The sequence below is a fragment of the Cricetulus griseus genome (genome assembly GCF_003668045.3).
Source record: "Cricetulus griseus strain 17A/GY chromosome 1 unlocalized genomic scaffold, alternate assembly CriGri-PICRH-1.0 chr1_0, whole genome shotgun sequence".
NCBI lineage: Eukaryota > Metazoa > Chordata > Mammalia > Rodentia > Cricetidae > Cricetulus > Cricetulus griseus.
The window spans coordinates 59,924,916-59,935,520 of record NW_023276806.1 but is presented as its reverse complement, the minus strand read 5'-3'; the positions used below and the strand labels follow the sequence as shown (position 1 = coordinate 59,935,520).

General features: G+C 47.2%; 1 long non-coding RNA gene across 1 annotated transcript; it reads right to left on the bottom strand.

Moving 5' to 3' along the window:
- Positions 1–4,951: 4,951 nt before the first annotated feature.
- Positions 4,952–9,945, bottom strand: LOC118239199. The gene is made up of 2 exons (XR_004771536.1): positions 9,775–9,945; positions 4,952–5,271 (listed from the first exon to the last, which is right to left on the bottom strand). It is a non-coding gene; the product is annotated as an uncharacterized LOC118239199 (long non-coding RNA).
- Positions 9,946–10,605: the final 660 nt, after the last annotated feature.

The following is a 10,605-nucleotide window of genomic DNA, read 5'->3' as shown; positions in this document are numbered from 1 at the left end:
ACTGGGAGAGAAAAAGCTTTTATTTGGCTTACGTGTCCAGGGCACAGTCCATCATTGAGAGAAGTCAGGGCAGGAACCTGGAGGCAAGGACTGAAGCAGAAGCCGTGGAGGAGCGCTCCTTATTCGGCTTGCTTTCTTACAAATCTCAGAACTGCAAGCCCAGAGACAGCACCACCCACAGTGGGCTGGGACCTTCCACAACAATCATTAATCAAAATGCCCCACGGACTTGCCCACAGGCCAATCTGATGGCAGCATCTCCTCAATTAAGGTTCGATCCTCCCAAAAGACTTTAGGTGCAGTCAAGATGACAAAAAAACTAACCAGTACAAGTACTGAGGAGAAATAGTTATTAAGAATGCGCTCCTGCATCTCCTGCGGGCCGTGTGACTCTCCATGCCACAGGCAGTTCAGGCACTATTACTTTGCTTTGAATTTTTATTTATTTTTTGTGTATGGCTGTGCCTGCATGTCTGTGTTCTATGTGCTTTCCTGATGTCCTGGGAATAGAGAAGGGAGCACCACATCTCCTGGAACAGGAGTTCTAAATGCTTGTGAGCTGCCATTGGGTACTGGGAATCCAGGCCAGGTTAGTGCTCTCAACTGTTTCCCCATCATTTGTCTTTTTTTAAAAAATAAGGTGGAGAGGATTTAAGGAAGACACCCCCCCCTCCCAATGTTGACCTTTGACCTCTACATGCATGCACACATCCTGGCACTTGTATACACACACACACACACACACACACACAGACACACACACACAGAGAGACACACACAGACACACACACTCATGAAAAGGTATGAACATACCACATATGCACACAAACACAAGAAATTTAGCATGTGTATGTGTGTGCTTGTGGTAGTCAGGAGACAAAGTCAGGTGTCTTCCTCTGATAATCTCCATCTTACTTTTGGGGACAAGGCCTTTCACTGATCTGGAGCTCATAGATTGGCCAGACAGGCTAGCCAGCAAGCCTTGTGGGTCCTTCTGTCAGCCCCCAGCACTCGAACTATAGTTGGGTACCAGAACACCTGGATTTTTATGTGGGTGCTAGGATTCAAACTCAGGTCTCCAAGCTTGCACAGAAAGCACCTTACCCACCCCCTAATTTACTTGTTGTCTTTTTTTTTGTTGTTGTTGTTTTTTGTTTTTCGAGACAGGGTTTCTCTGTGGCTTTGGAGGCTGTCCTGGAACTAGCTCTTGTAGACCAGGCTGGTCTTGAACTCACAGAGATCTGCCTGCCTCTGCCTCCCAAGTGCTGGGATTAAAGGCGTGCGCTACCAACGCCCAGCTTGTTTTTATATTTTTAAGACAGGATGTCACACTATGTAAACCTGGTTGGTCTCACACTTGCCTTAATCCTCCTGCCTCAGGTTCCTGATTACTGGAATTACAGGTGTGAACCACATTTCCAGCTAGTGTGTGAGTGTGTGTGGATGTATGCTTTATTTTTGAGAAAGTCTCTCCAGATAGCCCACACTAACCACAGACTCATGATCCTCTTGCTTCCTCGGTTCTGAGCTGGTAGACATGTGTCAGCAGCCCTAGCTCAGACTGTTCATGTGTAAAGTGAAAGCCAGTGATACAACTGACCGCAGAGGTGGTATGAAGATTACAAATACATAAACATAACTCAGCGGTAAAGGCATTTGCCACCAAGCTTAAAGACCAGAGTGCAGTCCCCACTGCTCACATGGAGGGAGAGAACCAACTCCTCATAAGTTGTCCTCTGACTTCCACAGGTGTGCCATAGTGCCCGTATACACACACACACACACACACACACACACACACACACACACACACACACACACAACTGATGTAGGAACGGAAGAAATGGCTCAGTGGGTAAGAACACTGGCTGCTCTTCAGGGGAGCTGACTTAGTTCCCAGGACCCACATCAGGCAGCTCATAAACTCCAGCTCCAAGGGATCTGAAGCCCCTCTTCGGGCCTCCTTGAATACCCACAGACATGTGGTATTCACTCACACAGACACAGACATACAAACATTAAAAAAGGGGACAAATATTTTTTAAAAAATACATAAAGCATAAAAGTGTAGAATGCATCAGGGCACTGTTAGAACAAAAACTGTTACTCAGAATAAGATGTGCAAAGTGGTTCGCATCTATAATCCCAGAAGAGAACCTACTCCCACAAATTGTTCTCTGCCTTCCACAAGTACACTGTAACTGAATCCTCTAACTTCTCCAGCTTGCACATTTAGGGGAAAGCTTTCTACCATGTAGTATGGTAAACTGAGGACCAGAGAATGCAGACTTACAACACAAGACTAGAGATGTCTCAAATTCCTCTTCTTTCTTTCTTTTTTTCTTTCTTTCACATTCCTTTTAATATTATTATTGTATTTATTTATTTATTGTTTTTTGAGACAGGATTTCTCTGTGTAGCCCTGGCTGTCCTGGAACTCACTTTGTAGATCTGGTTGGCCTTGAAATCAGAAATCCACCTGCCTCTGTCATCCAAGTGCAGGGTTTAAAGGTGTTCATGACCACTGCCTGGTTTTTAACATTTTTTTATGTGTATGATTGGTTACCTGCTTATATGCCTGGTGCCTGAAGAGGTCAAAAAGGGCCTGGAACTGGAGTTACAGATGGCTATGAGCCACCATGTGCATGCTAAGAACAGAACCTGGTCCTCGGCAAGAATAGTAGGCGCTTTAATCTCTGAATCCTCTCTTCAGCCGTAGAATTCCTTTTCCTAAGGAGTTTTGGTCTTTTCCCAGAGATGGACTGACTGAGTAGTACAAGGGTCAGAGATATTAAGACTACTCTTGAGGCCCAGTTTAGTTGATCTAGATTGTTCTTGTCCCATCCTGACCTTTCACTGGACTTGGTCCTTCCTATTCTTTCTTTAGCCTGTTATGTAAAGAGAAAAGACTGAACAAACTCAGCACGCTGGGGTTTATCTGCGTACTGATTGCTTGGTCATCTCTAGGCAACAGGGTGATGGAGGGAGAAAGACAGCACATGGGGACAGGATTGTGAATTCCGCATGACCTGAGTCTTGGGATGTCAATGGAGGTCCATTCTCTGTCTTTTTTTGGGTGATGGAACTGCTGATTAGACATCTTCAAGTCAACCAAGTGGTCAGTAACAGGTTCTTGGAAATGTCTGGCTAGGTGCTCGCCGTGGCTATTTTTAACCTCTTGGACAGATGGAGACAGGAAGGGTTTCAGTTGCTGGGAGAGGAGGGGAATTGAGGGGCTTCTTTTATATGACTCTATGGATGAGGACCCCTGCACCTGGCATCCTCCTCTACCCTCCTGGACTCATGGCCAGTGCTCTGTGTCCTGCTCTGTCCCTTTCTCCCCATGGTCTTTCATCCTTGCCTCACCTTCCAGTTGCAGAAGTTTTTCTTCCTGTTCCACACACAGACTTTTTTCCTCCTCCAAGCCTCCGAAGACCAGTGAGAGTGGGGTTGGGCAGGGAGCGGTGACTTAGTTCTCCCATGGAGGAAGAGGTAGCCTTGCTGGGCTGCAATGGAGTTCTCTATAGCTTCCTCCCTGTCTGGCCTGCAGGAAGGCTCCAAACTCTCTGAAACCTCATGGGCCCTACTGTCCCTGTTTCTAGGAACAGAATTTAAGACTGAAAACCCAGGTTTGGACTTCATATACCTGGAGAAAGTAGAAGAGATGCCTGTGAAGGTCAGAGAGATTGAAAATGGTGACATGTTGACATTGCTGCCTAGAATACTAGTTCACATGGGAGTTGGAAGGGCTGGGGGAACAGTGAACCAATGGCAAGCCTTAGAGATCCTGTTGGCGTGTGGGGGGGGGGGGGTGGAGTCCTGGAAATTGGGCGTGAATGGGAGGGGAGAAAAATGATGGAACTTTTCAATGTGGCCTTCATCTTCTCTTGGCCTTCTCTGTAAACTGTATACCTGCATCCTCCCTCCCTTTGCCCCTTCCTGTGTCTGAGTGTCTCTTCCCATGGTACCCTGTTCTGTGGTAAAGGAAGGGATCCTCAGCACAGATGCTCCAAGGTTTCTGGGAAGCCTGCAGGAGATGGGATTTCAGTTTGTGATAGAATCCCTAGCACAAACACGCTGTGATTTGTGTTTCTCTTCCTGTATCTTGATTTTAGCTGAAGTTGACAAAACAGAGCACAAACAGAGGAAACGCTAAGCCAGAGGCAGAACACTAGCCAAAACAGCTTGCCGATGTTTAGAAGCCTGTACAGTTTTTTTCCTAAAGGTCTAAATTGGTTGTAAATATTTAGAAACTGTACATTTTAGGGAACTGGTGTGGCATTGCATTCCTGAAACCCCAGCATTTGGAAGCATGATGGAGGAGGATTAACAGTTACAGACCATAATTGGCGATATAACAAGCTGCTCTCAGACGCTATTGAAGGGGTGGGGACAGGAAAAATGGTGAGATGGCCCAAAAGTAAATGCACTTGTCACATGAGTCTGTGACTGAGTTCAGTCCCTGGAACCATGGAAAGATGGACAGAGAGAACAGAGTCCACAAAGCTGTCCCTTGAGCTCTGTATACACTGTAGTGTAAGTGTACAGACACCTGCTCTTCCATAACACATACACACCACACACACACACACACACACACACACACACACACACACACACCACACACACACACAATCACACACACACTCACATACACCACACCACACACACACTCACATACACCACACACACACACACCACACACTACACGCACACACATACACACACATATACACACCACACACAATCACACACACCACACACACACACATATACACACCACACACACACACACACACACACACACACACACACACACACACCACACACACACACACACACACACACACACACACACACACACGGGAAGAATCTCAGCACTAGGGTAGCTGAGACAGGTACATCGGGAGTTCAAGGCTATTTTCAGCTGCACAGCAAGTTTCAGTCAACCTGGGTTGCAATAAGATTTTATCTGTCACCAAAATAAATAAAACAAGAGGGAAATTATTTGAAGTACCCTGAGGACTGCAAGGATAAGTCTGAGTGAAAAGACCTCCTTGTCCACAGCCACCTCTCCTGGCCAGGCCCCGTACTTGTACGAGATCTGTAGACAGTGCTGACACTCCTGGACAGGTGCAAGAGTTCGGTTTCGACTGGAAAACAAGACTCCAAACAGGATCCAGGCCAAGTAAGGGAGAGGTGAGGGGCTGAAAGCCACCAGATCCAAGTATGGTCAGACAGGAAAAGGTGCCTGGGTGCCAGGAGAGAGACCTGGGGGAGGAGATAGACTTTATGAAGCCTGGCTTCTCTCTCAGAGAGGGACGGGTCCTCTCTCCCACAGAGCGCCTGCCCACCCGTTTGCTTACTTCCTTTTACCACCCTGCCTGGTGAAAGCATTAACTGGAGGAGGGAGTTTCCTTTCAAAATGGTTGCATATCTGGCCACACCAGAACAAAAGGAAAACAAACATCAAGGCATTTTCCCCTGTGCAAAGGGGACTGTAAGAAAGACCTCTAATTTAGATGGGTTTGCTTATTTCCTTCCTCCCTCCCTTCCTTTCTTCTTTGTTTCTTTTTGAGACAGAGTCTCTTATAGCCCAGACTGACCTCAAACTCACTATGTAGCCAAAGATGATTTTGAACTCCTGGTTGTCCTTTGTCCCACCTTTACCTCACAATCACCTACCCTTTGTTAGATAGGTTTTACTTGGTGGGGACGGTGGCGTATGTTTGTAATCCTAACCCAAGCACTCAGGAGCCAGGCTATCAAATTTGAGACCAACTGGAGGTCCAGTCTAAAAAATAAAATTAAAAAAAAAAAAAAAAAAAGCCAACAGGTCTGGGAAGATGGCCCAGTCAGTAAAGTGCTTGCCATGCAAGCCTGAGGACATGAGTGTGGTTTCCATCCCCTGCAACCCCAGGGCTGGGGACACGGGCACAGGTGGATTGCTGAGGTCCATGTCCAGCCATCCTATACTATTTCAAAAGCTCAAAGCCAGTGATAGACCTTGTCCCAAAACACTAGTTAGATCATACTCGGGGAACAACACTTTGGGGTGACGTGTGCCCTTCACATATAGACATGCATGAGCTCATGCACCTGTACACATATATGAATATGCACACAACAAACAAAACCTCAGTACACCAAGATAGGAATAAACCAAGTGTGGTGGCACAGACCTATAATCCCAGAATTTTCCTTTGCTTCTTTTTGTCGTTTGCTTTTTTTTTTTTTTTTTTTTTTTGGTTTTGGTTTTTCGAGACAGGGTTTCTCTGTGTATCTTTGGAGCCTATCCTGGCATTCGCTTTGGAGACCAGGCTGGCCTCGAACTCACAGAGATCCTCCTGCCTCTGCCTCCCGGGTGCTGGATTAAAGGCGTGCACCACCAATGCCCATCCTTTTTGGGTTTTTTTAATTCGGCGTTTCTCTGTGTAACAGCTCTGGCTGTCCTGGAACTCTATCTGTAGACCAGGCTGGCCTCTAACTCACAGAGATTTGCCTGGGGAGTTCTGGGATTAAAAGCATGAGTCACCATGCCAGTCTTGTTTGTTTTTTTCAATACATAGCCTTGCTATGAAGCTCTAGCTATCCTGGAATCCACTCTGTAGACCAGGCTGGCCTCACACTCACAGAGATCTGCCTGCTTCTGCTTCCTGAGTGCTGGGATTAAAGGCGTTGAGTCACTATATCTGGCAAACCCAGTGCTTTGGAAGCTGGGTCAGAAGAATTAATAGCCTGCACTACACAATGAGCCCCAGTCCTCTCTGTCTTAAGTAAAATAAAACAAAAACAAGCCAGAAGTAGTGCTGTGTGCCTGTACTCTCAGCATTTGGGAGATGGAGGCCCAAGGGTTAGAAGTTCAAGCACTGTGATCATGGAAACCTTAATCCTGTATGTAGGGTTAAATCAGCATGTGTCTACTAACTCCCTCTGGGTGATCCAGTTGACAAAAGAGACACCTTAATTCCCATTGGATTAGGTAAAGCACTCTCCGTGAGAATACTAGAAACTAGAATTCCGCAGTGGGATTTCAAATTTCTATATTTGTGATTTCCTTGGGGGAAATACGGGTCTCAGTAGGGGAAAAGTCAATGGAGAAAAGGTCATTGCTAGTCTGGCCAGATTACCTAACTGAACTATTCCTGTCTACCCCATTTATCTCCTCGGCATTCAGGCCAGGCATATTTGAGGACAGATAGGAAGGACTGGTATCAGCAGTCCCTTCTTTGGTCTGAAATCTGTGTTGTCCTTGCTGTATGTCCTGATGCACAGCTTATGACCTTGACTTTTCTGCTGGAGGGGTCTTCTGCCAACTTACTAGCTGCAGGAATTGCTGATCCCCAGCTACTCTGGCTGAAAAGGTTCTTGGAAGCAACTGGCAATGCGCCTGATATATCTTTAGCTTGCCTGGCTGAAAATAAGGTGTGGAGATCAAGGGGATCGAATGAGCTTGGCAAACTAGGGGCATGTCCTGCCATTTGGAGGACCAAGGCTGGAGTGACTAATTGGAATTGGTTGTACTGCCTCAAAGACAAAATGTCATAAAAATCAGGTCATGTTTGAACTCTGCCCTGCCTGGAGTCTTGCTTTTCTTAGCAGGTGACCTTGCTGGACGAAGCCAATGACATAAGACCCAAAACCATTTGTACCTTAGCAAGTGGATCTACACCAACTCTATTGGGTAGTAGGGTCTCTGGAGACATCTAGTCCAACTTCGTGTATCAGACAAGAAGAAACTGAGGCATGGAGTCTCGATGCGACTTTCTGAAGGGCACAAGACTATGGAGTAGGGAAACTAAAGCAATGAGATGGTATTTGGCCTGTCTGAGATGACAATTGTTCCCCTTGACTTAGCTTTTTGTTACTTCTCTCTCTCTCTCTCTCTCTCTCTCTCTCTCTCTCTCTCTCTCTCTCGTCTTTTGAGACAGTATCTCCTATACTGCAGCTTGGCTTCAAATTTTCCATGTAGCCAAGGGTTGTAGGCGTATGTCACTATGCTCGGTTTATGTCCTGTTGGGGATAGAACCAATGACTTTGTGCAGGCTAGGAAAGTGCTCTACCTATAAAGCTACACTCCCAGCTCCCCACACCCTGCTTTGTTCTTGACCAGCCTACACCCTTCTTTACTTTCAAAGGTCAAACAACCATGCAGATAAGTTGCAGCAACCAGCTATTTTTCCCTTCCCAAACCATAGGTGCCTGCCTGATCACTCTGTCTACCCGCCTTCTGGCTTTCATGGTTCTCCACGCTCAACCTAAACCAAATGTTTTATCCATACCTCTGTTTGGGCTTCCCTCAAACCACTGGAGTCCCTGTACTCATTTGTAGACTCATGATGTCACATGTCCTGCCCAAAGAGGAGAAGCCTGGTGCGGGGGAGGGTAGGTGTGGGACATGGGTCAGGCAGAGTAGGTTTCCTGCCAGAGAACCTACTGTGCAGCCCAGGTAGTGGGCATGGGAACAATTTAGACAATAAAACCTGTCCCTAATGGGTATTATGTACACAGGTGACAAGCACTGCCTGGGTCTGATGTTATGTTTGTGAGCAGGGCCTCAACTGTTAGGGTGCCTCTCCAGGAAGAATAGCTTGACCCTGGCTCCTGGACCTAGCCTTCAGCCTCTGTCTGTCTGCTAGTGCTTATAGGAAGTTGGGGAAAGGTCAGTGGAAATAGTTTAACTCATGCTTGGAACGGCTTAGGAATCTGGAGAAGGTGCCGGGTCTCGTGTTAGTTATCGGCTTTGTCCAACAAGGTCATCTGCCAGGAAAGGCAGGAGTCCAGGCAGGCAGAGTCCAAGAATGGCCTGATCTTTATGACACTTTGTCTTTGAGGCAGTACAACTGATCCCAAGTGGTCACTCCAACCTTTGTCCTCCTTTCTCTGGTATCTTGGGGAAAGGGCCGTGAAGGAATGTGAGTGTGGAGAGCTGGGAGATTTCATTTCCTGCCCTTCTCTTCCACCTCTTGTTTTTCCCATTGCTTTAAGAAGTTAATGGGGACAGTGAGGTGGTGGCTCAAGGGTGCCTGCCCCCAAGCCTGATGACTTGAATTTTAAGCCCCAGATCCATATGGTGGAAGGGGAGTACTGATTCCTGCAAGTTGTTCTCTGCCCTCCTCCACACACGAGGATTCCTGTGCCCCCCCCCCCCGCGCCCCAAATAAATGAAGTATAATAAAAAGAGAGTTTCCAGGGGAGCATCCTGTGGGCTAGCAGGTGGCAGTGTTTCCTAACACAGCTATGAATTTAAGTGATGAGGTTAGGATAGTGTCTCCCCTCCCGAGTGTGTCTCTCTTGGTGTGTTTGTGTGAGTGTGCCTCTGTGTATGTGTGTCTTTGTCTGTGTCTCTCTGTGTGTGTGTGTCTTTGTGTCTGTGTTGCGTGTGTGTGTCCGAGCGAGCACGCACGTGTGTAGGGAGCTCTGAGGGTGGAAGGGGACGTAGTCGGGAAAGACAAAAGAAAACCTGTCAGGGTCTTTCTCTTGTTTTCTACTGTTCCCTCCCTAGCTAGTCACCAGCTGAGTAACTGTGGGAAACCCCAGCGACAAGTGCCCTGGCTCCACCCTTCACTGGGCGAGCTAGAAAAGGAAACACATTAATCACCACAAATTGCTCAATAGCTCTGGAATGTTCGTTTCTATTCCTGTTACCTTCTCCGTTTTCTTGGCCGGGCTTCTATCTTAACACTTGCTACCACATAAACGAGGCTTTTAGAGGTGCTTTCCCACCATGAAGTCTAAGCCCCGCTTCTCCATGTACAATGGGGTCAGAAATACCTGATTTGGGGCTTCGGGTCTGTAGCTCACGAAGCTGTAGGAAATTCAGTCAGCCTGCCTAAATGCAATTGAGACATATGTTCTCGCACATTCCATCTTACTCAATGGGGTCCCCCCCGTGGTAGCACCCCAGATATCTAAGCAGGTCCTACTCAGGTTCTATACTGGACACGCAACTTACTCGTGGCTGTGGCATGTCAAGTGCATGCAACCAATCAGCTTGAGGAAGGCTTCTTCAGACGCCAATCAGAGCGTAGGGAAGTGACCTCAGCAAAGAGAGCGCTGTGTGGGCGAGGAAGCATCTCTTAGAGCTGTGTCCCTAAATCACTCCCTTCCCCTCCACACCCTCCTTACTTCCTGGAGGATAACACCGCCTACCCCTCCCCAAAGTAGAGTGAGAAAGGCTAACTAAATTCCACAAAGGAAAGAGCCAAAAGAGAAACTGCAAGCCACACACTGACTCTGGGTGTGAAGAATAGGATATTTAGGGTTCCCTAAATAAGCCTTTCAAAGTGGAAGAGAACTGTGTAGCTGGAAAGTTTGTCTCTCCTCTCTTTGGCCCCTGGCTTTCTTGACTCTCTGCACAAAAATAGCTGCAATCGTTTGTAAATAAGGACACAATCAAGGTCAAGTGTGAGAAAGAGAGGGCTGTGTCCTTGTGACCATGCCTGAATATACAGGGTCACCTCCCGGTGCTGGAGGCCAAAGGCCGGGGGAGGCAGCTGGTCTGTGGGAGACCCTGTGCTTTGCCCAATGCTTTCCAGGCAGCATCGCAGATGAATTCCTGAATGTGCTCCACTTGTGGGGGTGACAGGTAAAGGACATGGTCCT